Source organism: Mustela lutreola, chromosome 2 (assembly GCF_030435805.1).
Source record: "Mustela lutreola isolate mMusLut2 chromosome 2, mMusLut2.pri, whole genome shotgun sequence".
NCBI classification, from domain to species: Eukaryota; Metazoa; Chordata; class Mammalia; order Carnivora; family Mustelidae; genus Mustela; species Mustela lutreola.
The window spans coordinates 108,978,975-109,006,531 of NC_081291.1; the positions used below are offsets into that span (position 1 = coordinate 108,978,975).

General features: G+C 48.1%; 1 long non-coding RNA gene across 3 annotated transcripts; it reads left to right on the plus strand.

Moving 5' to 3' along the window:
• The first annotated feature begins 9,479 nt into the window (after positions 1 to 9,479).
• On the plus strand, positions 9,480 to 25,675 carry LOC131824714 (uncharacterized). 3 transcript variants are annotated; one of them, XR_009350954.1, is made up of 5 exons: positions 9,480 to 9,813; positions 11,690 to 11,754; positions 15,808 to 15,895; positions 19,223 to 19,469; positions 19,760 to 25,675. It is a non-coding gene; the product is annotated as an uncharacterized LOC131824714 (long non-coding RNA). The 3 variants fall into 3 exon arrangements; XR_009350953.1 differs by having other exon boundaries at positions 9,484 to 9,813; positions 19,223 to 25,675; XR_009350952.1 differs by lacking the exons at positions 19,223 to 19,469; positions 19,760 to 25,675 and having other exon boundaries at positions 9,497 to 9,813; positions 15,808 to 16,262.
• Positions 25,676 to 27,557: the final 1,882 nt, after the last annotated feature.

Genomic DNA, 27,557 nt, shown 5'->3' on the forward strand with positions numbered 1-27,557 from the left:
AAGACCCCAACTTCAAATACCATCGCTTTGGGGATTAGAGTTTCTACATATGAATTCTGGGGGCAGGGGACACAAATGTTCAGTCCACAGCCTATTTTGTAATCACAATAGTCTCTGAAATAAAAATTGAGCATTCTGTTCAAAACAACCCTCTTTCGGGTATGAGTCCCATGCTTGGGACTAGGGGCTAGTGGGAGGGAGGGATTCAAAGGTGGGGGAGACCCAGTCCCTGCACTCTGGGAGCTTACAGTCAGCCAGATAACCTGTATCTGGTCATCAGCGCCGGGATGGCCAGGGACAGGCAGGGACCAGAGTGTGCCCAGGGCCATGGGAGGGAGAAGAGGCATCTTGGGGCAGGCATGTCCCTGCCGGCTGGCTCGGGGCAGGCTTTGTGACCGGCTCCAGCTGGGTCCTGAACGGACTTTGAAAATGTGGTCTTGGTTGGGTGCTAAGGGAGAGCGAAGAAGCCTCTTCCTCCTGTTGGTTTGTTTATTGTCTTATTCAGGTTTTAAGGCTTTACAAGTCCCCAAATACTTGAAGTTTTGTAATGTTTTGGATGATGCGCATGAGTATGGAGCTGTGCTGTCCAAACGGTAGCTACCAGACACATGGGGCTACTTAAATTTGTTTAAGTTAATCAGATACAGTACGATTTAAATGCTGTTTTTACATTCCCATCACCCACATTTCATGTGCCTGATAACTACATGGCAAGCTGCTACCACACTGGACGGCACAGACTAGAGCGGTTCCGTTGTCACCCCCGAATGTTCTAGGGGATAGCTTTGGTGGAGAAAGTTGCTTTTTAGCTACTAGTTTTCAGTGTTTTGTTCTTAAAAGGTTAGCTGTGTCTTAGCTTCTCTTTCTAACCTCCCTTTGGTCTCCTCTTAGATACTTTTTTTTTTAAACTTTGTTTTTATTTTGAGTGAGTGAGAGAGAGAGAGAGCGCAAGCAAGCAGTGGGAGGGGCAGAGGGAGAGGGAGAGAATCTCTAGCAGGTTCTGCGATGAGTGTGGAGCCCCCTGGGGTCTCGATCTCATGATCCTGAGATCGTGACCTGGATTGAAACCCAGGCTCAGTCACTTTACCCACTGAGCCCTCCAGGTGCCCCTCAGGTGATTTTCTGAGGATTCAGGTTGCTAGAGTGGATGCTGAGCCCCTAAAGATGTAGTGCCTCGGCCACTGTTACTCATTTCACCCAAGTGACCAGCTCTGCTTTTCTGTGCCCAGTTCCCTCCCACCCCCGGCCTTGTAATACTGTCCCTCTTGCCCCTCAAGTCTCTGTCAGAGAAAATGCAGAAGGCTTTTAGCCGGCCGGGAGGAAAAGTAGCCAGGATCCCAAAGTAATAATGATCTTTTTGTACCTGGGGAGAGGGGCCCTTGCTCAGGCTGGATCACTGTGTCTGACGCCTCCTCTGGGGTGGGGGTTGCAAAGGAAGCCAGGGTGTCTGGGACCTGGCTTTTCTTCATTTCGGCAGGAATGCTTTAAAACCCAGCACTGATCCGATGAGAGGAGAGAAGGTGGAGACAAGCTCCACCTGAGTTACAAACATGTAACGTAACACGTTATTGTACTTTTCCTCCAGAGGAGTGCAAATCTCTTCCTTGCTCACTACTATGTTTATACTCTGATATTCCGGGAGCAGAAGGGGGACATCTTCGGTTTGACAGTTAATGCATTTTCCACAGTACTTTGCTGCCTGCTGGGAGCCCATGCTCGTATCAGGACCCCAACACAGCACACAACGCCACTCACCACAGGGGATCAGTGCCCTCTCCCCCGGGCCTCGCTGCCCGGGACAGGTTTTCCACAGCACTCACTATATACGAAAGCCTCTGTGCCAAGGGCCAGAGCTGGCAGACCCAGGAGGAAAACCTCAGTGGATGACCTCACTCACCAGTAACATCCCTCAAAGCTACTGGCTCGCACAACTGGCTGCTGTGCTAGTAGTGGGCCCAGAGAGAGAATAGCTTCTTGTCCTCCAGGTATGAAACCACTTACCCAGAACTTCGTGAAATGACTAGTTTTGCTGAAATAAAACCCTCAGTTTTACACGGAGGTGACTTGTTGACGCATTCAACACCGACAAACTTCCTGCTCCCCTTTGGGTCTTTAAATTCAGATGTTGGGGGCACCTGGGTGGCTCATTAGTTAAATGTCTGTCTTAGGCTCAGGTCATGATCCCAACGTCCTGGGATCAAGTCCCATATCAGTCTCCCTGCTCAGTGGGGAGTCTGCTTCTCCCTCTGCCTGCAGCTCCCCCTCTCTCTGTCATAAACAAATAAAATCTTTAAAAATAAATAAATAAATTCAGATGTTGGCTTAGTAAGCATTCACGGAGCCTCTCCTACATGTTGGTGCAGGGCTTGGAGCTAAGAGGGACTCAGAGATGGTCAACGAGGGCTGAGGGCTCCGGGAGCTCAGAGTTCACAATGGAGAGGCTACCTGTATGCATTGATAAAGTAGACTGTCATCAGCCCTCTCGGGAAGGGGGCCTGCAGACTAGAGCCATTGGGAAAGAGAACAGACTTGCCCAAGAGCCACCAGAGTCCTAGCGGGCAAAGTATCTTCACAGCTTTGCTTCCTAGCAGGTTGAGCCAACCCCCTCACAGAGTGCCAGCCTCAAGCTTCCTTAAGGGTTTGAGTGGCCTCCGGAGCTGGTGTTTGCTAGACACGTGTGGGGAGACCCACTCTTGCTGTCCCAGAACCCTGAGTCCCTCTGTCTCCTTGGCAGGCTCGGCAGACAGCAACCATCTCTCACGGCCTCCATAAACGTCAGCCCCGGAAATAAAGCTCCAAAGAGGGTTTAGTCCAATTTCTCTCGTGTGTGGGAACTGAGGCCCCCAGAAGGGAAGCGGCTCCTTCTGGCTCCTCCGCAGGAGGGACACGCAGTCTGTCTTGGAGACCTCGGGGTTTGCATGACCGCTCTTAAGGGATCTGAAGAAGAACAGGGGCAGGGGCAGTACCCTGTTGCCTCCACCACATTCCCAGAGATAATCTGTCAAGGGAAGGAAGGAGAAAAACAAGGGCGAACAAGCCATCTATTCTTGTCTGCGCCATTTTCCCACGTCAGGAGAGACCGCACGGAAAAATTTAGGTTTCTCCTTTCATGTTCCTTTCAGTGCCCACTCGACAGAACGTCTTTCTTTCCCCCCTTTTCTTTGGCAGGATCCTAACCAAGGCTGTGGAAAAAGAATCTTTTAAGAACATATATATCTATCTATCGATATACATTCAGTTCCTGACAGTGACACGGACCTGTAGTGCCTCTTAATTACCCAGGAAGTGACAAGGTCAAGAGGTGTCTGAAAGCTGCCTTGTGCTTCTGCGCATTGATTTCTCCCTATTGTCGCTGCTTCCGAAGCTGGAGTGGGGGGCCACGGAGCCTGCGTTTTGTCCACTGTTCGGACTTCTTCCTTTCTTCCTTTTTCTTTTTCTTTTTTTAATTTGAAAAGAAACTTCTGGCACTTGGGGTATTGATTGAAAATTCGTAAAAGCAGGACGCGTTTCAGGTTGGTTGACCAGTCATAATTGCTGCCTGGGTGCTTGGGGAGGAGGTCAACTTCTTGGAGAGACACCCTCCCCTGAAGCCCCCGTCCTCTGGCTACTCTCCCACTTTCTTCTTATTATCTTTGGGCTCTCCGGGAAAGAAGGACAAGGAAAGAAAAATGTGCCCACGCATCGTCACTGGCTACAGTTAACGACGAACGTGTAAGTCGTGCTTTTTGTTCTTCATGAAGAGTTTTGGAGCAGCTTAGTGGTATTTTTTAAAGGAGGTCAGCTGAGGTTTTGAGCCATGGTCATCAAGAAATGATTTTATAATACAAAAATACAAGTGGCAGTGTCTCAGAAAACTTTGGATGGAAGTTTTAAAAGTTCCTGGAGAGTGTTGTTGACTTGTATTGGGGGGATTAGAGAAACCAGAGCCTTCTCTAGATAACTCAGAGGAATTGGTAACACACAGAAGCTTACCTGGGTATTTTGTCCTTCAGTAAAACCTATGAAAACAGATTATATTGCCAGAGCAGAGAAATGGTTGATTTTTGGTCTGATAATAGAGGAGTTCTTCAAAATGCTGCCATGTCCTAGTGGATATTAGACTTTTTTTTTTTAACCAAGAGAAGTCGGAGCCTACAGCATGCAGGTCTCCAAATCTTCCTTTTCCTTGTTAGGGGAGCTTACGTGTAAATACAACTCTGGAATCCTCCACGGCTCACAGGAAGGGGTCAGGGGCATAGCATTTTTCCTGCTGTTGTAATAAACGACACCTTGGAAAGTAAAGGCCCTGGATCTAATGCTGTTAAACACAGAAAGACTATAGATAGTGAGAGAAATCTTACGCCTCTTCTGAGAGGTCTTGGATTTTCTTGGTAAACCTTCTTGCTTTTCATCAAGCTTCGAAACATACCTAGAAGAGATAAGCCAGTCCATTGGCTCTAACTCTTAAGGCATAAAGGACCAAGTGAGAGGCTGGAAGTCAGGTAGAATTTTAGTCTCACTTCATACGTGATCTTGTGCTAGCCATGTTCTCTCTGCAGACCTTCGTTTCCTCATCTGAGAAATGAGCAGTTGGACTGGTTGACCTGGGGCCCAAAGGTTCTGCTGGGACCCAAAGAGCAGAAACAAGAAATATATTAACATTTTCTTTAGAATGCCAGTAACATCTCATCAGGTTTCAGGTAAGGGACAAATTGAAATATATTTAGCTTTTCGTCATCTGTAAATATTGACTGCACAGGCCTTGGGGTTCAGCCTGAATTAAATATGCCCAGTGTGTTTTCTTGAGGTCAGAAATACAGTGTGGACCAAGAGACAAAACATAGAAGCTGCTGAATGACCACTGATCGGGTAAATATATTAACATGACGCAGATGCCCGAAAATGAGATGTCTCATAGCTCTGGGAAATGCTGCTGGCCTGCTATATGTTTATCCATTCAAAAATTCATATATAAATTCCATGCATCCATCCATATGCATTCATCCACTGATGAATCCATGCATTCGCGCGTGCGTGTGTCCATCCATCCTTCTATCCATCCATCTATCCATTTATCCATTTATCCATCTACCCGTCAACTCATCAGTCTGCCTGTCTGTCTAGCTCACTCACCCATACACTAAGGAGACATGACGATGAGTGCCATAATGAGGAGGTTTGGGAAAGTGTTGTGGGGCTCGGATGACGGGAGACATCCCTTCCAGCTGGAGACCTCAGAGAAGGCACCACGGAGGAGCTGGCACCTGAACCGAGTTCTGAAGGATGAGCAAAGTGTAAAGAAAGGAACGTGTGAGCAAAGGCCCAGAGATAGGGAAGTAGTGTGCTTGCGTGGGGACACAATGACTAGTCAAGAAAGAAGGTCAAAGAAGAAAGAAGATTGAAGAAACATTAACTTTGGGCATCGCATGGAGGCGATTAAGGAGGACTTTGGAACCCGCCAGTTTTACAGTGGAGGGAGTGGGAGGGAAGGAAGTGAAGGAGACGAGAGGGGTGGGGAGCCCCTAGACACTGACTGGCCGAGCTCCGTGATGGGAAAGGGTGTGAATAAAATATAGAAAGGCAAAAGGAAACTTCATGCATTGTGTGAAGCTTTACAAGTGCCTCACATTCGGTCTCTAAGAGTCCTACAAGTAACTCTTTATACGACTTTGAAAAGTCAAGGAGACTCTATGTTTCTAAGAGACTCATTAAGGAGTGGGAGGTAAGAGGGTGTGAAAGGAATTGTACTGTTTTTGTGTGAGACAAGAGCCTTTCTACCTTCCTGCACCTGGCCCTCTTAGGCTCTTTTTCTGGAACTGCAGAAATGGAAGGTCCAGTGGGTGGAGTCCACTGCTACACCCTGAGCTGGACAGTTGCTCCCTGGGTGCCGAGGACCGGAAGACAAGCAGACACTTGGGCTAGAATCCTGTCTGCGTCTCCTTAGGTGCGTGACTCTGGAGAGTTGTGCGATCTCTTTCCAATAGTATCATTAAAATGTTTATGGTAAGGATTAGTTACAGTGAAATACGAAAAAAGAAAAAGACATTAAACTTTAAGTGTCTCAAAGATGCTGACTTTTTCACAAATTATCTCATTTTATCGCTGGAACCCACTGAGGTAGGAATTGATTCCCCTACCTTGCGAATAAGAAACTGGAGACCAGAGAGTCTGAGTAATCTTCCCAAGATCACACAGCAAGTGAAGCACTGGCAGGACGATGTTCTAAACTTCACACACAAGTTCCTCAGCAATTTCTGTGCTTCAGTTATTGTAGAACTCTTGGAGATAGAGCTTCCTGACTGCTCTGGGCTATCAAATAATTAGCATAGATCTCCCTATCTGGGTGTAAGTGGAAGAGAGATGGAAGGTTCTGGAAGGAGGTAGGGAGTGTTAGAGGTTAGAGGAAAATAAAAAGGAGTGGAGACAACTGGACGGTGACGTGGCATTCAAGTTCCCTGAATGGATTCTTCAAAACTGGGGGAAGGAGAGTCGGGGATGGAGGAGAGACAAGCCAGTGGGTGGGGATGACTAGGCCTGCGACCTCAGAGCCCCACGACTGCCCAGCACATACTCCTCTGCCCTGTGGCTGGGGGACCTAGTAACCGCAGTGGGAGGCAAAAGCAAATAATGCTTTGTTGGTTTTGCTAAAAGAAAACAAGAGAAACACAGTTTACTCCCTGAGGCCTCTGTGCTGAACCAGCTGCTTCTGGGGGCCCCCTTGCTGGCCTGTGGTCCTTTGCCCCCTGAGGTACCTTGGGCGTTCAAGTGGAGGAAATCCAGCCTTTTTCGCTGGGGTGCCTTTTCCTCTTCTTAGAATCAACAAACAGTGCAATGCTCAGATCTTAACTGTTCTGTTTTGACCCATGCATGTCAAGGTCTGGAACTTTAGCTGGCTTGGGGCCCTTGCCAGTTCATCTCTGCCTCCCCCAGCCATGCTGACCTGATTTCTGGGGGCATTGCTCAGATTTGACTAGCCTAGAGTTTCATATAAATGCAATCATACAGGGTGTTCTTCTCAGGTCTGCCTTCTTCTACACAACGCTGTATTTTCAAGATTCATCTGCGCAGTTGCATGTTTCGGGAGATCAATTTCACCCATCCGTAGTATTCATTGTATGAATATAGTGCGGCCTGTTTTATTTGTTCTCTGAAAATGAGCGTCTTTGGGTAATTTCAGTTTGGGCCTATAATGAAAAAAGCTGCCACGACCATTCATGTATGAGACTTTTTGGAGACATAGATTTTCATCTATGAAAATTAGGTGCATACCTGCGAGCAGAACTCATGGGTCACAGGGTGTGTGTGATGGTGCGCTGGATGGGACTGGGGCTGGCTAGCAAGGGCTCATCTCTTCCCAACACAGCTTTCACTCGAGTCATGTTGGCAGCTCGAAATTGGCACTCATGGGAGTGTTCCTACCAGGGAGGTTAGCAAATGGCACGGATTGGGCTTGCTTTTCTTCTGGGGAGCCCAGAAGCATTAAACGCTTACCCCTATACCACTGGGTGGATGTATGTTTAACTTTTTAAGAAACTTTTCCCAAGTGGCTGTACCATTGGTTGTTTCTATCAGTGATGTAGGAGGGTTCCAATTGCTCCACATCCTCTCCAACATCTGCTGTTGTCAGTTTTTCCTCTAAGCCCTTCTGGTAGGTGTGTGTGTGGGGGGGGGGGGGGATCTCACTGTATTTTTAGTTTGAATTTTCCTGGTGACTGCTGCTGCTGAGGGCTTTCACATGTGTTTACTACAGTCATCTGTGTATCTTTCATAATGGTCTGTTTAACCTTTGGTCATTTAAAAAAAATTGGGTTTTCTTTTTATTATGGAGTGGCAGGCATTCCTTTTATATTCTGCATGTAAGCCCATTGTCAGATTTACGTTTTGAGAATATTTTCTCCTGGTCTGTGGTCTGCCTGTTTATTTTCTTCGCGGTGTAATTTTTTACGAGCACACATTGACAATTTTGATATTATACAGTTTATCAGTGTGTTTTCTTTGTGGCTCATATTTTCCTGTGTCCTCTCTGAGCTATCCTGTGGCACGCCCTCTGCCTGAAGTGGCCTTCCCCGTTGCCTCTGTCTGGGGAACCACTCATGTGTTGTCTATCATAAATAGGGTGCCCTTTCTGAAGAACTAGCAGCATTTCTGAACACTGTACCCCACTTAATCCATACCACTTTGATGATGCTAAGATGTAACTGTCTCTTTATGGGTCTTTCTGACTTCGCTGATTGGGAGTCCCAAGTGGGGATCGTGGGTCTTCTGGATTGCATTCTTATTTGTGCATTCCCATCCTCCTCGCTCATCTCCGTGTGCTGGCCCACAGCAGACCCACAGGGAATGCTAACCGATTGCGTGAATTAACTTGAATGAGCTCAGGACCTTGTGAGTCTTCATGGTTGACTTCTTTTCCTTTCGGTTGCGTGGTAATGGTCAAGAATACATATGGGGATAGTTTATGTTACAGAACAAACGCGAGTTTGAAAAACTCTACCAGGTTCTATCAAAGCAAGAGCCATTGAGAATCCTCAGTAAGGACTCACTGAGGATCCACTGTGATTCTGCTGGGAAAAGGTCAAAGTTGGGCAGCGCTGCATTCTTGTGTGTGGCATGGGGAGGTGGGGGGGAAACAGGCCTGTGCAATGTGCACGGAATCCAATCTGACCTGCATCTAAACTTCAAGACCCAGTTAACAGAGCACTGGGCTGGTAGTTAGACAAACCTGGGGTCAAGCTCATTTGTAGCTACGTGACCTCGGGCAAGTGACTTCAGCTCTTAAATCCTCATTTTTTAGGTATAAACCAGGGGTAATAACAGCACAGGTCTCACGGGGGTGTTGTTGGAATTAAAGGCAATGTGCGTAAGACAGCTCTGGAAATAGTGAAGTTTCCAGAACAGTTCCTGTCCTGGAGGGTTTGGACAGCCCCCCTGGAGAATGCCTGGAGGCTTCCTTGCTTTGTGGCCTTCTGGGAGCCAGAAAGCTCCCCGGGATCTCCAGCTCCAGGGCATATCTGACCTAGGCAGTTAGATCCAGTTCTGGAGCTGATAGAGTTAGAGGGATCCTGGGAAGTCCATGCAGAAACCCAGGTGAAGCAAAATACAGAAATGCCCACCATTCCAAAGAAACGGATGTCCACCCCAGATTCTGAGGACCCACTTTTTTTTTTTTTAAAGATTTTATTTATTTATTTGACAGAGAGAGATCACAAGTAGGCAGAGAGGCAGGCAGAGAGAGAGAGAGGAGGAAGCAGGTTCCCCGCTGAGCAGAGAGCCCCATGCGATGCGGGACTCGATCCCAGGACCCTGAGATCATGACCCGAGCCGAAGGCAGCGGCTTAACCCACTGAGCCACCCAGGCGCCCTGAGGACCCACTTTCGAGGCGTTTTCCACTTGTCTGTTTTTGCATCTGTCAAATGGTCCCCTGGAGTGGGCTCATCAACACTTCCACTGTCCTTTCCCAAACAGGGAATTGTGGGAGGGGATTCTCCGGCGGGATTGGCTGCCCCCACCATACAGACTCAGGGCTAAACGACAGACATGATGGAGAGTGTCCCCCACCCCACATGCCAGTTCCCACCCAATCTGGAGATAAGAACACTGCGGCCTGCAGCTAGCCTCCCCTCCCTGAGTCCGGTACAAACCCCGCCCAGACCCGCTGGGGCTGACACCAGGGTGCCAGTCTTGTCTTTTCCAGAGGATGGCCTGAGAAAGTGGGAGTCGGCTCTGTGCATGCTGGGAGGAGCTCCCTTTAGCCTTTTCTTCGGGTCGCTGTCCCGCGGACCTTCAGCATCAAGATTTGCCACGGCCGCCCGACTTGCGCAGTGCCCGCGCGGGTAGGTCCAGACGCCGGCCGGCCTGGAGAAGGCGGAGCGGCGGGGCGGGAGTCAGAACCTGCGGGCGGCAGCTCCGCGCTGCCTTGACTCGCGGCCAGGCCTGGCGCGGCGGCGGCTGTGGAATGTGTGAGCGCCATGTGTCACCGCCCCAGACTGTGGGAAAACGCTGCTCTGCTCACCTCCCAGCAGCTGCCCCGCGCCCGCCCGGCCAGCGGGGAAACAGGAGCCGCCCGCCGCCCAGGCTGGGAGCATTTCCCCCGATCGCCTCGGGGCCCTGGAAGGGCCTTTCCCTGGAGGGGAGCCGAGGACGATCTAGTCTCCGTCGGCTCCACCCGTCTACCCGCGGGGGATGGAGAAGCCCTCTAGGCGCAGACCCTACTCAGAGAAGGGCCTGGGGAGCGGGCGGGGCCTGTGGCTGGAGGGGAGGTGCGGAGATGCTCCCCACCGCGGGTGTCTGAGGGGCGCATCTTTCTGGTCCTTCACCAGGCGCCCCGATGTTGGGCCCAATGACCTGAGAGCTCTGAGCAGGAAACCCCACTGTGCCTACTTCCCCCACATCAAAAACAGCTTCTTCCAGGGCCAGGCAGGGGATCTGGGGGTCCTTCATTTTCTCAGAGACCCACAACTCCAGCCAAGTGCCTGGTTTAAGTGGGAATCAGGTGGGCCTCAGAAATCCCCTAGACTGAAGCCTTTTAAGCCCAACCATGCTGGGGGAACCTATCCAAGGTCAGCCTGCTGGGTAGCTCCAGAGTGACTTCTAAAAGCCCAGTGTAGGGGCTCGTGGGTGGCTCAGTTGGTTAAATGCCTTGGGCTCAGGTCATGATCCGGGAGTCCTGGGATCCAGTCCTACATCAGGCTTCTTGCTCCACGGGGAATGTACTTCTCCCTCTCCTTCCACTCATGCTGTCTCTTGCTATCTCTCTCTTTCAAAATATTAAATCTTAAAAAAAAAAAAAAAAAAAAAAAAAGGCCCAGTCTAGTGCTCCTTCTGCTACACTGTGACAACCCCCTTCTAGGCATCACTTTCCTCAGCCTGAGGCCTGAGGCCCCTCATTGAGTTCCCAGCCCTACTAGAAGGAGCTGAGAGGGAGGCACACGTGGAGGGGGGTGGGGGTAAACCAGGCATCCTGGGACTCCAGCAGCTTAGCCTCAACTCAGCCTCCTGCAGCCAGAGGTCCTACTCCTGCCACCCCAGCTGGTGTGCCTCGGGGTGCCCTGTTCTACAGGCCTGTGATCCTGGTTAGCGAGCCCCTCCACTGCATCTCCACGCTGGATGGGAACTTCACTTTTGCTTGTCCTTCAGTGTTTCATTCTGAGGCCGGGGGGCACCCTCTCCCCGGAATGCCAGAAACACTTGATCTCTGGTCTTTCTAAGGTCTTCCTAGTGCTTAGAGCTCATGATCGTCTTCTCCCTTCTAGATTTCTTAAGGATAGACTATGTTGTCCTCCTCTCTGTAGCGCCCAAACAATAGTTTGGGGGTTCAGCTTATGATATCTGCTCTGTCTGTCAGCTGAACGCACTAGCAAATCAGTGCTTTTCAAATGCATCTGCCACTGGCTCCAACGTTACTCACCAGGTGTGCGACCTTGGGCAAGATATTTACCCTCCTTAAAGTCTCAGTTTTCTCACTTATAAAATCGAGATAACCTCAACTGGCATTGGGTCTGGAGGGACTTGTGGAGTGAGTGGTTGGCACACAGCAGGTGAATATACGAAATTGGGCTCAGCTTGCATATAAAATTTGTCCATAGATGACAAGTACTTTCAGTGGCTGTTTGCTATGATACACCTGTCTCTTTGGCAGCTAGACTGCTGGTTAGGGGAAATTCCTGGTTATTAGTGTGAACCATCCTCTGTGTGCTTACCCCTTCCCAGTGCCCTCCCTGGGGCCATGGTGACAAAGCCAAGATGGGACATAGAGAAGAACGCATCTGGGGGAGGTAAGTGTGAGCCACTGGAGGCATGCCATGGCCTAAAAGACTTCTGTCCCCTCAGGATCGCTGCTCCTCCTCCATCAGTGACCTTTTGCCAGCTAAGCATGTCTTGAGCCTTTGCTGTGTGCAGTGCTTTGTGCTGGGCTTTGGGCGGCACAGACCTCACATTCCTTATTGGAGGAACAGAATGGGCACTGAGAGGGGGAAATGACAGAGTACTCAGGATAGAGTTTCATTAATTTAGTGCTATAGCACATGAGGGGCAGGTGACAAGTGACACAAGGCTGGGAGCGAGGAGAGAGCAGGGACAGTGTGTGTTATTAGTCAGCTGGGGCTGCCATCGAAAAATGCCACACACGGGCGGCTTAAACAACAGAGGCTGATTTTCTCACACTTCCTTCTGGAGGCCAGGAAGTCCCAGATCTAGGTCATGGTTCATTGGTTTTTTTGGTGGGAGCTCTCCTCTTGGCTTATAGCCGCTACCTTCTCGCTGTGTCCTCGTATGGCCGGGATGGCAGAGAGCAAAAAGAGGGAGAGAGAGATGGCTCTCAAATGTCTTTTCTTGTAAGGACACTAATGCCATCAGATTAGAGTGGTACCGTTATAACCTCATGTAACCGTAATTACTTCCTGAAAGGGCCTATCTCTAAACACACCTCACATTGGGGGAGTCAGGGTGCCAACATATGAACTTTGGGGGGACACACTTCAGTTCATAGCAGTGGATAGGCGAGCAGAAGGAATGCCTGAGGAAGGGAAGAGCTTGGGCACAGGTGCAAAGACAGGGGTGAGTGAGCAGTGAGGAGCCCAACGTGGCAGGTACCACAGACATGTGCCAGCTGGAAAGTAAGTTTGAGAAGCTTGGGGGTGTGGCCGGATGATGGAGAGTTTTGAAGGCTGAGTTTGTGCACAGAATGCCTGGAAATAGGAGCTGGAGAAGGTATGCGTATGGAGTAGTAAACACGTGTGAAAAGACAACAGTTACAAGAGGCTTTAAAAGCTTCTCACGGGGAAACGTTCTAGGAAACCTCACCCTCGTTTTCACATGAAGACACTGCGGCTGAGAAAGGTCAAGGACCAGACTAAGGTCACCAGTAGGTCAGTGGAACCCCAGGCTCAGATATATGCCTGGCTGGCTCCAGTAGAGGACCCGCCTTCCATTGTCCACCTTGGCATCAGGGCACCGGGTGGGGACAGGGGTCCAAGGGCGGGGTCCACATGCTGGTCTGGAGACTGGTGATCAGAGGGAGGAGAGAGCAGAGGCAAAAAGCTGCTGAGCCTGTAGCAGTGATGTAGCAGTCCCTCACGTGGCCGGGGCAGGCAGCTGTGGGGAGTGGATCTGAATTGATCTTGAGGAGTGAGCAGGATCTGGAATGAAGGGTGGGAAGAAAGAAGGGCGTTGTATATGTGTCAGGCTATTTCAGTGGCCGTTATCATAGCTGCTCGAGATGGCACTCTGAACTGTATGTTTCAGTCCATGCTTTAAATAGTAGCACACTGGAGCCGACCAAAATCCAAACAATATGACAAGACAGACAGAAACATCTGGAAGACATTAAGTGTTTGTGAGACGGGTTTTCCTGATAAGTCAAAATCCATGGCTCTGACTTCTAGGGAAACCCATCATTTTCTAGACGCAGAAACTGAGGCTTAGGAAGAATACCAGCTGCCTAGAGTTGCACAGAGAGCAAGTGGCAGAGCTGTTTGACCCCAAGATCTATCTGGCTCTAATATCTGTCCGCTGTCCACCCCCACGACGCCAACACTGGGTCTGTTTGACACTTGGATATCAAGCCTCCACGTGGTAACTATATTTTCCAAACCCCAAATAGGGACACATGGTTGGACAAGTGTGAAGGCACTTCTGGGGACATGAGACTAGAATGTTTTAAATTAAGACCATCCTAGCAAATCCAGGACATCTGGTCATCAGGGATATCCAGGGCCTGCCCACACCCTTGGCACGAGTCTGGCTTTTGCCATTTAATATCCTTTTCCATCGCGAACGCCCAAGATCTATTTTTTGGTTGGAGCATGTGCCACACACAAATGAGAGATGCTTAAAAAGATCAAACAGCTGGAGAGAGATTGCAAGGACATTCCTTTTAGGGCCACCTAAAAGGGGAGAGAGCAGGAGAGGGCAGGGCTGTGGCAGAGGCTCTGGACTCACCCGGGGCTCTAACTCCTCCTAGGAGTGGTGAGGCGCTGGAAGCTGAGGGCAGATTAATGCTGTCGGATTTTCACCGGTGTCAGGAATGCAGTCCCTCCTCCCCCTCGCCCTCCTCTTTTCTGGGCTCTTCCCCCTTGCTCTTCTTGAACTTCAGCCGCTCCCTTCCTGTCTCCCACTCGCATCTGCAGCTGTGCATGTGGTACCTAAGGGAGGGGGTGGCTGGCTTCTGGAGAGTGGAGACAATTTACTAGGTGCCGATAGGGCTGGCTGGAGAGCCTGCTTCTGTGAAACGGGCCCAGCCGTGGCAGGTTAGTATAGAATCGCACCGTTGTACACGGGAGTTGTACATGAAGCTGTTCTGTGAAGAATTGGGCCACATATGTTTTGGATTCGGTGGGAGTTGGGGTCAATGTCATGTTGATGCTGTTAGGATAAAATGCCAGTCTACAGAGCAGTCATCTGGGGAGGCCTAATGGCAGTAATTTGAGGTTTGTATATTCGAGGTTGCATGTTTGCCTTATTTAAGAACTGAAAAGTGGGGGCGCCTGGGTGGCTCAATTGTTAAGCATCTGCCTTTGGGTCATGTCATGAGCTCAGGGTCTTGGGCTGGAGCCCTGTGGGCAGCTCCCTACTCAGTGGGGAGTTTGCTTCTCCCTCTCCCTCCGCCCTTTACCACCCCCCTCCCCCCCATGAAGCTTGTGTGCATGCGTGCTCTCTCTCAAATGAATAAATAAAATCTTTCAGAAAAAGATTATTCATTTGAGAGAGAGAGAGGTAGGGATAGTGAGACAGCTTGAGAGGGGAAGAGAGGGAGAAGCAGGCTTCCTGAGTAGGGAGCCCAACACAGGCCTTGATCCCAGGACCCCGGGATCACGACCTGAGCTGAAGGCAGACATTTTACTGACTGAGCCACCCAGGCAGTCCATCAAATGAATAAATAAAATCTTAAAAAGAAAAAGAAGAAGAAGAAATGAAAAGTGAGGTGGGAAGTGGTGTGTGTGTGTGTGTGTGTGTGTGTATGTATGTGGAGAGAAGTAGAAAACACATGATTGTAGAGTATGAAGGGGTTGGCCTCAACAAATGTATAGCCCATCCTCTTCACTTTATAGATGGGGATACTAAAGTCTAGACTGAGAAAGTTACTTTTCTAGGATCAATGACTAGTCAGTGGTTGTACTGGACATGGTCTCCAGGTCTTCTGGTTCAAATAGAAGGCTTCCCCTTCTCCTGTCAGGCCATGTTCTGCCATATCATACACAAGGCCCAAGACAGGAGTGGGGAGGTGGGGGAGGGGAGAGGAGATGTGATCTCTAATGTCAGGGTTTCACAGACTAATTGGGAAGATCACGACCCCACTAGAGAACAGCTCCAGACTCTACTGGCTGGGATGTCAGATCCAGGGAGACAGCCCAGGGGCCTGTAGAAGTGAGATACAAGGAAGCCTTCCAGGCCCAGATGGTTGGGGAGGGGGAGGGAATGGCTGAAGGAGCCACATGCACAGCCCCCATGATGTAACATTTTCTTGAATGATACCTCTTGCTTCAACTCTTGTCTAGAGAAGGTTTGATGAATTTAATTGTACCAGTACTTTGCTTTCCCATTAAATTGCACATTGATGGCTGCTAAAACTTCTTTCTCTGCAGAGGGTTAAATGTCTGTGACAGAGAAGCTCCTGACTTCTTAGCCCAATGTGTTGAAGAAGGCCATTAACTAAGTGGTTAACAAGGCTAACTTGTCATTCCCGTGTTTTAACCTATTGTGCTTTTATAACATTTTTCTTCCACAGCATTTCAAAAGTCTCTCTGTCTAGTTTCTCTTGGAGAGAACCAATTAGCAGGCAGAGAATGAGTTATCATTAAAGTTACTCATCTAGTTTTCCTTTTTATCAGGAAACTCGGTTGAGAGCCTCTGGAAGACGGGGGTCCCGACTTACACATCTCTCCATCTCCATGGTGGCTGTCACAAGCTCCCACCCAGGTCTGGCTCAGAAGGAACTTCTGTTAGATTAAACTGATGACCAAAGCTGGTGGCATGTTCAAGTCATTCCCCCAAGCCTTGAGAGGTGCCTAGCTAGATCTATCAGCTGTGAACCCAGCATCATACTAACACTTTACATGAATTTCCACTGTAAGCAATGTCACCTGATGGCGAACGTCTTGAGGAACTGATCCGAGTCTTACCTACCTTGGAATCTTGATTCTTAGCCCAGTGCCTGGTACAAAGAAGGAGCTCAAGAAATGTTTCTTGGATTATATAGAACTGAAACACATTTTTCTATTAAAGGGCCTCTGTCCCTAAACTTAGATTACATACCGTTACAAGTAAAAGAGATTTAAAAAAATCATTTTCTCCTTTGGAGACTGTGCCATTAGCTCCTTCTTCAAGGTCAGTAATTCTGATCTGATCCCTGTTGTTCACACAAGAAGTGACAACTTGCCTGACACTTCAGAGTCCCTTTCTCTTACCTAGATTGATTTTTTAATTTTAATTTTTTAAAGCACAGACCCATCTTTCATCTATGCAGGACAATGTATCTGGGTTGACAAGATGTTTTCTCAGTTTCCTCATCTAAGCAAGCTTTAATCAGTTTGTTTCTGCCTCGTTCTAGTCCTGAAACATTTTTTTTTTTTTTGACCCAGAGTTTATGGTAGAAATTTACATTAGGAAACTTATCTGCATCTTTCTGGGATTTTCATCTTTAGATCATTAGGATAAGCACCCCCCCACCCCATTCCTTGGATGATAACTTTATTTCAGAACATGATCTTGGGCTGCACGTTCATTCATGTGACTACCAAGGGATCCAGATGAACTTTACTGGAATGTAAATACTGTAGCTGGAAGGCAAGATCAAAACCATTCCCCGTACAGAAATGTTAATCTCTCTATTGCCAAGGGGGAAACGCAGCAGTCTGACACGTAAGGCGATGTCATGCATTTTTACATTAAGTGGAATCTTGTGTCTATATCGAATGGTTGAGTTTGTTTACAAATGATAGGTAAAGTCCCAAGGTCCACAGAACCACCTGATGTTCCTGGCTGAATGTCAGTCCCACCAGAGATGTTTGGAGAAATCACTGCTCTGGCCACAGTATCAACAAGCACCATCTGATAGTATTTCATCTGCCTGAACTGGGTCACCAGAGACTAAATGAAAAGACTACATTTCCATTTCCGTGTGTGTGTGTGTGTGTGTGTGTGATGTGGTGATGGCCTGGTGGGTCTTGTAGGTTCATGCAAAACAACGAGAGAAAAGGTTAAGCTTAATGAACAAAGTGTAACCGATTATTATTATTATTTTTTAATGAAACAACCTCTATAGATTTCTTTTTTATTTTATTTTATTTAAAAGATTTTATTTTTTCATTAGACAGAGATCACAAATAGACACAGAGGCAGACAGAGAGAGGGGGAAGCTCTCTGCTGAGCAGAGAGCCTGATGCAGGGCTCGATCCCAGGACCCTGAGACCATGACCTGAGCCGAAGCCAGAGGCTTAACCCACTGAGCCACCCAGGCACCCTAGATTTCTTCTGTATATTATGAAATCAGTAGATATTCCATAAAGAAAGAGTAAATCTTTTCTTTCTTTCTTTTTTTTTTTTTTAAAGCTTTTATTTGTTTATTTGACACAGGCAGAGAGAGATCATAAGTAGGCAGAGAGGCAGGCAGAGAGAGAGGGGGAAGCAGGCTCCTTGCTGAGCAGAGAGCCCTAGTCATAGGACCCTGAGATCATGACCCAAGCCAAAGGCAGACGCTTAACTGACTGACCCACCCAGGCACCCCAAGAGTAAATCTTTTTTGACTTAAAAGAATGTTTGGACTTTCCCTGGGTACACTTCTGTCATTGGGTCACATTTAGATGGAGCACTTTGGGGAAGTGTGACTCTCTGTAACTGATGGCATATGGAGAGACTCAGAGTACATAATATAGCCATAATATAGGGCCTTTCGGGATTTGATAGGCTCCAGGCTGTCCCTGCACGCAGACTTGCCTACTTCTACAACCTTCAGCTCAAGACCTCTCTTAGGCCAGGCCTAAAATAGGCTGTTGGCAAAGAACAGGTATTACTCTCGGGTTAAATAAATATTTCATGCAATTTCTTTCACCTGGCCAATCACTTATTGGATCTGATTGACCTAGAACCTTCTGGTTATTAAAACACCCTTCTATCTCTACCCCTGAAGAAAGAAAAATCTATTATCTCGACAATAACAGCAACCACACACACACACACACACACACGCGCGCGCGCGCGCGTGCACACACACGTGTGCAAGCACACTCTCTTCGAGCGTTCTGACGTGTCGGTGGAATGCCTTCACTTATTTAGGCAAATTACACAAAGTAAAAAGTTCACATCTGTTTTGAGCTCGCCTCTGGTAGCACTAGTGTTACTGGATTTTATAAAAAAGGAATTCCAGTTACAGCAAGTACATTTATAAAAGCACAACTGGGATGGATGAAATTGAAGTAAGTTCACTAGGTTAGATCAATAGTCCATCCTGGTTGCACGGTCACCTGGGGAGCCTCGGAAAAACACTGATGCCAGTGGCCAGGGTTCAGGACAATTAAGTCAGGATCTCTGGGGGTGTGGCCTGAGCATCTGTATTTTAAAAAGCACCTCCAGAAGGTTCTAACCTGCAGCCAGCGCTGCGAACCACAGAGGTAGGTAAGCATGGACTTTGTGCTATAATATGTGTTCAGTAAATTACATGGTAATGATAATTATTAAATACATTAAAAAAAATTTTGGCCTTTCTTGTAGAAATAGCTTTAGAGGGGATAAGAGATGTCCTGAAGTTTCTTTGCGTGAAATATCTTAATCTTGCAAAGGTTTGGCTTCCATTGATTGAAAACACAAATAGATCTCAACCGAGGAGCCTGTGAAGGAATGAATGGATTTCCAATCTGTGTTTTCTTGTTTACCATGGAAAATATGCAATCCAAGGGAAACACAGGTGGTCACACTGTCAGGGGCCTCTATTTTTATCATAGCAAAGGGCTCTAAGCATTCGCACGCAAGTATTTCAAGTAATACAAAAGGAAGACTAACTTTTCAAGGTTACAGGGCTTTAGGTTTCCTAGGGCAAATTCAGGTTCTTCTCTTTCAGCCCTCTGTTGAAAAATCACTTCAGATCCAATACAGACTGAATTCCAAAACAACTGAAAAACAAAGAAAGCTCACGACGGGCGCTGAAATGCAGCATTTCTCTTCACTTAGGGTCTTTTGTGTTTAGCTTTCGCAACCCTTTTGTTTTGCAAAAAAAGAAAAGAAAGAAAAAAAAAAAAAAAACCTTTCTAGGTGGGGAGAGGGAAGCCAGATCCCCGGCTGCTGGATTGGGACGCGGAGCTGGGGACGAAGACGCGGCAGGTCCCCTGGAGCAGGCGGCGCGCCCCCGCGTCCCCGGGGCCTCGGTACCCCCTCCCTGCCCGGGCGTGTGCGGACGTGTCTCGGGCGTGACCTCGGAGCAGCTGCGCCACCGCTCAGCCTCGCGGCGGGAGAAACCCGAGCTCCCAACCAAACAGCTCCATCTTTGGCAAGTCCTCTGGTATTTAAGGCGCTGCCGGTGGGGAGAGATGCCGCGTGCCTGAGCCGCTCTGGGAACTCACGAGCTCTGCTTGCCCTGGTTTTACGTTTCAGAAGCGTCTGAACATCTGCAGGGAAACCTCCCCTGGGTGGCGGGGCCTGGGCCGGGCCGGAAACAGCCAATGCATCTGCAGCGAGAGGCGGGTGTGGGGGTGGGGGAGCCTGGTGTGTCCTCAGCCTTGGGGGGGGGGGGGCGAGGGCGGGAGGACTGGGCGTTTCTTTTCTTCTTTCTTCTTGTCCTCTTTTCTGCAGGAATTAGGTGGTCCGCAGAGGCTGAGAATATTTCAACCCCTGCAAGACAAGCTCGGGCTCCCCAAGGCTGTGACAAGTTTTCATAGTACTGAGCTGCCTCTACCAGTGTGAAGTCCGGGGGTACCAAGCTGGTGGAGACGGGAAAATGGTGGATTCTTTTCTGGGAAGAAGTTTCAAGGCCGCGTAATGGTAGCTAACATTGACTGCCCACTCTGTGTTAAGCATTTTAATACAGTGACTCATTTAGTCCTTGCAATGCCCATATGAATCCTGTGAAAAAGGGATTCTCACCATCGCTGCTTTATAGATAGAGGAAGAGAAGCAGAGAGGTTCAGCCTATAGAAGAGGCACAGAGAGGTTCAGCAACTTGCTCAGGGTCACACAGCTAGTGGCTGGTAGGGCGGAGTTTAAATTATTACCCCAGGGCCTGTGCTGGTAATCACCACTCTGCTCAACAGAGGAAAGACGCTGGAGTCTAGAATTTCCCTCCGAGCACAACAGATGTCAATAAGGTGGAGAAACTAGATCTGGAAAGTTTGGAAGTCAGGGCAAGTCAGGACCTTCCTGAATGTTCGAATTTGGTCAGAAGGAGCTGGGGACAAATAGGGTGGTGTAGCCAGCTCTCACTCGGAATGGTTTGAGAGGACATGCCACTTGGCGGCCCCACCAGGGCCTTCCCTGAGAGCCCGGGGAGGGGCCGGGTCACACCCTCACTGCGAGGGGAAGTATGCCAGGCTCTTGGGAGGCCTCCTGCTCTGAAGTCCGGCAGGCTGATTTATTGACAGCCAAGGTCAGCTAAACTATCAAGGAGTCAGAAGTGGTGCCCCACCCAGGACGTCCTGGGGCGTGGAAAAAGTCCCTAGAGGATGCTCTTGGGGAGAAGGCAGGGACAAACCCAAGGTGGTAGGCCCGTTGGGCGGCTCATTTCTCGGGGTGTGGGAGAGCTAAGTGGACTGCATCCCCCCTACACAGACCACAGCAGGCTACTTCCCACTGATTTAGATGTCTCTCTAGGCTAATTCTTACTTGTGGATTTCACTACCTCTGTTCGAACAACCCCACTGGTGCCATTGTACCAGCAAAAGTACCCAGCACATTTGCCTTCAGTCAGGCAGAAAGAACCTTTCCTCCGCCACCCCCTCTCCCAGTACCTTACCCATACAGCCAAGGGCCTAACTCTGAGCAATGGGCCCAAAGTGCAACCACACCCACCTTCAAAAGACATTGATAAGAATAAATGAAACAAGATGGGATTGGGAGGGAGACAAACATAAGTGACTCTTAATCTCACAAAACAAACTGAGGGTTGCTGGGGGGAGGGTGGCTGGGAGAAGGGGGGTGGGGTTATGGACATTGGGGAGGGTATGTGCTTTGGTGAGTGCTGTGAAGTGTGTAAACCTGGCAATTCACAGACCTGTACCCCTGGGGATAAAAAAATATTATATGTTTATAAAAAATAAAAATTTTAAAAAATGGAAAAAAAGAAGACATTGATAAGGGCCCAGTGCAGTCCCAGGTCTATACTTGGGTCACCTGGACTGTATCTGGGCGTTCCCAGGCTAACCCACCCAATACGGCATTCCTTCAGATGGAGAAAGCAGCTGGGGTGGGAGGCACATGCCTTGCTTTTTGTGGGTTCCTATATGGCTCTGCCCCAACTTGCTGTGCGCCATCAGGCGAGTTACTTAACTTCCCTCTGCTTCAGTCTTGTCATCAGCGAAAACAGTGATGATGCTAGCGAACACTTTGGATTGTTGTCAGGAGAATTGGAATGAGTGAATTAATCAATGTAAAATGTCTGGCACATGGTAAGTTCTATCGGCTTTTTTTTTTGTTTTGCCAGAATTCTGATTATTATGCCACTCTGCGCAGCTCACTTTGCCTCTCTGAATCTCATTGTCTTTCTGGGCAAGACTGGTGCAATCCTATCTGTTTTATAGGATGCTTGTGAGAATTAAATAGTGTTAATGACTATTGTAAAGTTTGCAGTAGGTGGCTATTCTTTATGTGTTCCTTTAGCCTAGTTTATCTGTTGGGGGGATGACTGGATTTTCAACTCTGAACAAGTTTCTTGTAAGAGCTTCAAAATAGTGACCATAGCCAGCGAGGGTGCTTGGACACCGGGCTTCGACATCAGCCACATCCCTTTTCCCAGCTGTAAAATGGTATGATAATAACCACCCCTAGGAATCTCAAGGACATTACATATACAATAATACACAAAGCACTTTGAGCTCCTCTGAAGAGAGACGCGCGTAAATGGAAGGTGGTGTTAGAAGGTGGAGTAATCACGGGTTTCTCTCCCCTCTTTTTATTTAATTAGGAGAAAACCAGTCATTAGGAAGCCTGGTCTTGTTAAAGCCCTGGCCTGGGAAATTGTTCTCTTGGCACCTAATCAGGACTTGTGACATGGCAAGTTTCTGCAAAATGTGGGCAGCAGGGGACCTTCCCCCAGGCTCAGTGACAGGTCTGCAGAGGGTGAGGAATGCACCGTCTGAGGGCCGTGGCGTGAGGTGACTGACGCAGTGCTGGCTGGAGGACTGCCTGGTCTCCTGCCTCCAAGGAGGCCCCCTCTCCCACGTCAGCAAGCAGACTGTCCTGCTCCGGCGTCTCACAAACCGGGGTGCCTGAAGCCACCTTACGTGTGTGTTTCAGCCCACCGCATGCCTGGATCCATGGTTTTCCACCATGGAACCTGTTGGCCCTGCTGGGGTGACCTCAGGGCTCTGAAAGCACCTTCCATTTGAGCTTTTCTCTCTAATTCAGTACCCGGAAGAAGGAATCTGCTTGCTCGCCTTAAAAATGGGTCACAGCAGGGTCAGCGCTGGGGTCCTACACTTGCCTCGCCATGTGCCTCGGTTCTGCAAGCAGCCCCCAGCTGGAAAGGCTCCCTCCTCTCTGCAAGTCCCAACCTGCCTGTTCTCCTGAATTCTCCCGAAAGACTGCCTCTGCCAGGAGGCCTCCCACAGTCTGTCCAGGTATCCTTGTCCTTTTCCTCTTCTGGACTCTCTTCCATGTGGTGTGGCGTGTCTGTTAGTCCCTGGCTCTGGGCTAGTGGAAGGAATTAGGGAAAATAAGTTAGGGAAGAGAAGGAGGCCCACCCAGATGTCACAGCCAGAATTACTAGCAGAATTAATTGTGCTGATTTCCCCTGGCACCACTGACAAAGCCAGCAGGAGGCTTTCTGGAAAACCCTGAGATGAGCAGTGCTTGTCAAAATTATGTATTATTTCAAACATACAGAAAATCCTGTAATAGATGCACACAGTTCCACCCACTCAGATTGCCAGATGTTAACGTTTTACTCCTATATTCTTTAAAAGAAGTGAAACTTCTAGATACAGCTGAGCTGAGGCCCTCCCTCTGACTTGGGGTCACCGCTTTCCCTCCCTCTCTGGGGTCACTGCTTCCCTTTATCTTTTCATTAGGGGCCTTTTACCTGCATCTACAGATGGGTTTAGGTGACTGGTAAACCTCTGGGTTGTAATCCACAAAGTGTAAAATTTTCCTCGCACACAGCATAGCTACTCAGGAAATCCTCTTGACTCAACCTTCCCCCCTAGTCTCCACCAGCACGAGCACCGGCCCGAGCTGTCATTGCCTTGCACTTGGACCTTTTGCTTCCCTACGACAGCCAGAGACATTTTAGAATCTTATTTGGATCATGTTACCCCCAGCTCACATCCCACTAATGGCTCCTGATTGACTGCTGAGTAAAATTTGAAGTCGTCCTGGCCCCCACAAGGCCCTATGTGTTATCTGTCCCCCCACCCCTCCGCCCCAGCCCCCTGGCCGCCTCCCCACTGAGGCTGCCTCCCTCTTCCTCTCTCTGGTCTAGCCACGCTGGATGAGCTTGCTTTTGCTCAGATGCCCCAGCATGGCCTTGCCCTGTGTCTTCACGGGCCGCTATGCTCTTCCTCCACGTGGTCACTGGGCCGACCTCTCACGAGCTGCAGTTCTTTGCTCACATTTCACTTCTCAGAGAGGACAGCCTGGCACACACCCTATTTCAAAATGCGGCCTCTTCCGTGCTGATCTCTCTCTTACCCCGCTGGAATCGCTCTTTTCCCATAGTGCTCGTTTTCTAGCAAATTGTATATTCACTTATTACATTTATTACTTCTTGCCCATCTTTTCCTGCTAGAATGTGAGCTCCATGAGAGTAGGACTTCCTGTCTATTTTTGCTCCCTAGTGTTTCCTTGATCCCTGCAAATGGTGCCCAGTGCGGCGGTGCCCCATAGTTGTTAAATGACTAAATGAATGAATGATTGAAGGAATAGAAGAGTGAATATGAGCATTTCATGCTGGAGAGGGTCCGGAACTTCCATCAGATTTTCAAAAGTGTCTGTGACATTAAAAAAAAAAAAAAAAAAAAAAAAAAAGAGAGAGAGAGAGAGCGAGAGAGAGAAAGAAAGAAAGAAAAATGGGATAGGAACCATTGACATAGTAAATCATCAACAAGTTTACTGGAAACTTTTGCTTGCCAGGTAGTCTGTCTGAGGAAGCAGAAGGTCACAAGAAAGTCATTCTCCTTCTCTGACTCGTGTCTCCCCGGAGAGCTGCTGTGGTAACTGCCAGGACCTCCTTACCCAGGACTGGCCAGACTGAGGCAGGGAGCCAAGGATGCCTGGATGGAGAGTGTGGGCAGGAGCTCTGGCAGGGGGCCGGTTCCAGAGAAGCTGTAATTGTCTTTTCTTCTTCCGTGTCTGGGGGCAGAGGCCGAATGTGGCCAAAGCTTCCTGAGCTTCCTTGGGTGAGCTAGGCAAGGTGCCCAGACCAACGGGAGCTGTTCCCTGCCTTGTAGGCTCTGAGCCTAGGCAAGGAGCGAGCCTGGGAACTCTCGTAAGAGCCCCAGTGAGGGGAGACGAGACATTGGCCTTTGATGCAGAGAGATGTAATAAGTAAGTCGATGGGGGGGTGGGGGGCACCTGGAAAGCAAAAAGATACCAAAGGCCATCTGGAGGTGATAGTGGGAGTGAATTGGAGGTGAGTCAGCCAGCTCTCAAGGTAGTTAAAAGACAAGTGGGTAATTGTGGGTGCAGCTGGCGGGGCACACACAGAAAATGAGGAACAAGTGGTTAATTGGGCCCACAAGCCCAGGATCCCGCCTGTAATTAGCAAATTGCAGGGCTTTGATATTTGCTTTGGTAACAACTTATGTAGTAAATTGCAGGGAGGAAAACTGCACCCCTAGCCTGGGAGGTGACCCTATGTCTGTATTCCCTAAGCCATTTTCTCACCACCACTTATGGGCAGTGCACACATGAACTGAACCCCAGCATTGAGGGGAGGGATGCTCGTGCCTGTCTGTAGGCTGACTATGGCCTGTGATACTTTTCATGTTCCCCTTGACCTCTCATTTAAGTTTTTGCCAATTCGGGGCTGAAGTTGAGGCCTCATCCTCCAGTGTGGGCCCCCACTATTCACACATTGTTTCCTATGTTTCCTTGCATCTGTGTTTACCTTTGCAAGCTTCTGAGAAAGTCTAACTCAAGTGAAGACCAGAAGCATAGGAAAATTGTTTGGGGATTGTCATGGTAAAAACCTTATAAATCGCCATAGATGCAGAGAGACTGGTGAGGACACATAGGGAAGGAGCACTAGATGAAAGTGTCAGGAGACCCTGGTTTGAATTTGGATTTTCAACCAACTCTTCATTGGGTCTTGTCCAGCTACTTAAAGACTTGTACATCATCTTTGTTATTTATGGGTCTGTTTTTATTGACTTGTTTTTCTCTTGGTTGTGGGTGAACATTTTCTTGCTTCTTTATATGTCTAATAATTTTTTTATTACATGGTAGACGTTGTGTAGCTATATTGTTAAGTATCTGGACTTTGCTGTCTTCTTTTAAAGAGTGTTAGACTTTGTTTTGGCAGGCGATTCATGTACTCATGAAATAGTTTGATCCCTTTGAGTCTTGTCTTTAAGCTTTGCTATGCGGGGTTTAGAGTAACCTTTACTGCAAGAATGGTTCAGCCACTTTACTCAAGGGGGACTCCTCTTGGCTCTGTACTGAATGCTCCAGGTGTCACTAAGGACTTTCCACTTTGGCTGGTTGGTGCACAGCCACATCCACCCCTTGTGAGAACCTTGGGTTGTCCAGCTTACAACTCTTTGGTCATTTCTTTTGCCTGGTCTTGTGGAATTTCACATTATACACACATGGCCTAATACTCAAAGGACTCAAGAGGCTATCTTCAGATATATGATGTTCTTTTTCTGTGTATCTCTCCTCCTTTTTAGAAGTATTATCCTCAATTCCTGGCTCCCTCAGCTTCTCCGGTCTCTGGCCTCTGTCTCCTCTCTTTAGAGAAGTTGCCAGACTGTGCTTGTGATTTCCAGTTGGAAATTACCTCCCAGCATAAACCAGGGTTATTTTAAGGCTCAGTTCATTGATCCTTTCTCTTGGGAATCAGAGTTTCATACTGCCTATTTCCTGATGTCCTAAACTGGTTGTAATTCTATCACAACTAGAAGTTGAAGCCTTCTTGAGTTAATAAAACTGCAGTTCCCCCAAAGTGTAGAAACAGAGCATACCAATATTTGCTTTAAGAGTTAGTTGTGATAACTAAAATATGTAATAGATCACAAAGCATATACCATGATGCATGAATAAGCAATGAAGCATAAAATAAGAGCAGTTAGTGAGTGCTCATTTTATCCTCCTTTTCATTGGACACCAAGAGAGTACATGGATTTAGTATTTTCATGAAATTGTAGAATTTTAGAGCAGCAAGGCATTTACTTAAAAGAAGAGGAGTTGGTCCAAATGCCTCATTTTGTGGATGAGCAGACAGGTTTAGTGAGGAGATGTGATTTTCCCAAGACTTCATGGTCAATTAGTAGAAGAAAGATTGGAACTCAGGTGTCCCAGCTTCTAGCCTATGAGGCATCCATTCATTCAGCTCTTTTATGGAATATTTACTAAGTTCAGATACCAAAATAACTGCTGTATTGCCTCTATATAATGTTCTGGTTTGCAGAAATATTTAAAAATTGATTTTGGAACTTGATGATAGATTCAACAAATCAGCATATAATTTTGGGCTTCTCAGGAGTGGACGGATCTGAATGGTGTTAATTGGAGCAGCCTCCGTTGTCCAATGCAGAAATGCAAAATGCTTCCAGCATTTGGGTCCCACAGGATAATCCATTATGTGCAGACATCTGAACATGTCAGATTATTATTGTGGTTTAATGGCTCTGTCAGTCATGGGTATAAAGCAACTAAGGATTTACTCTGTGTGCAGCCATTCCAGAGACTCGATGCAGAAATGGATGATAAAACTTTACAGAAAGTGATCAGCATGTTGCAAGATGTTAAAAAAAAAAAAAAAAGGCAACATGTAGGGTGTCAGGAGGCCTGCGTTCTAGACCCATTTTGTTATTTCTCTTCTCTGGGTCTAGATTTTTCCTAACTCTAAACTAAGTGCAATAGACTGGATGGCCTACCATGTCCGTTGTAGGTTGGAGAATCTTTACATCTGGAGCTCTATGTCAAGCTATCCCTAGTGACATGTGCGTGAAACTTGGGAGTCATTGTCGGTAGGAGCGGAGTGCAGAGGCTGTGGAAAGGCATTCTAAACCAAAGGGGCAACACGAATCAAGGGGATGACCCAGGGATATGGCTAAAATGGAATTTGTGATCTGATCCTCAGTTGGAACATAGAGAGGAATTTGAGGGCCCAGGAGCAAATGTCCTGGGACCCTTGTTTGAGAAACTCTGTACTAAGAGTTAGAAGCTGTCCCTTGATTTGTTCACTTAACATCAGAGATTGCAAACACAAGTGTGTTTG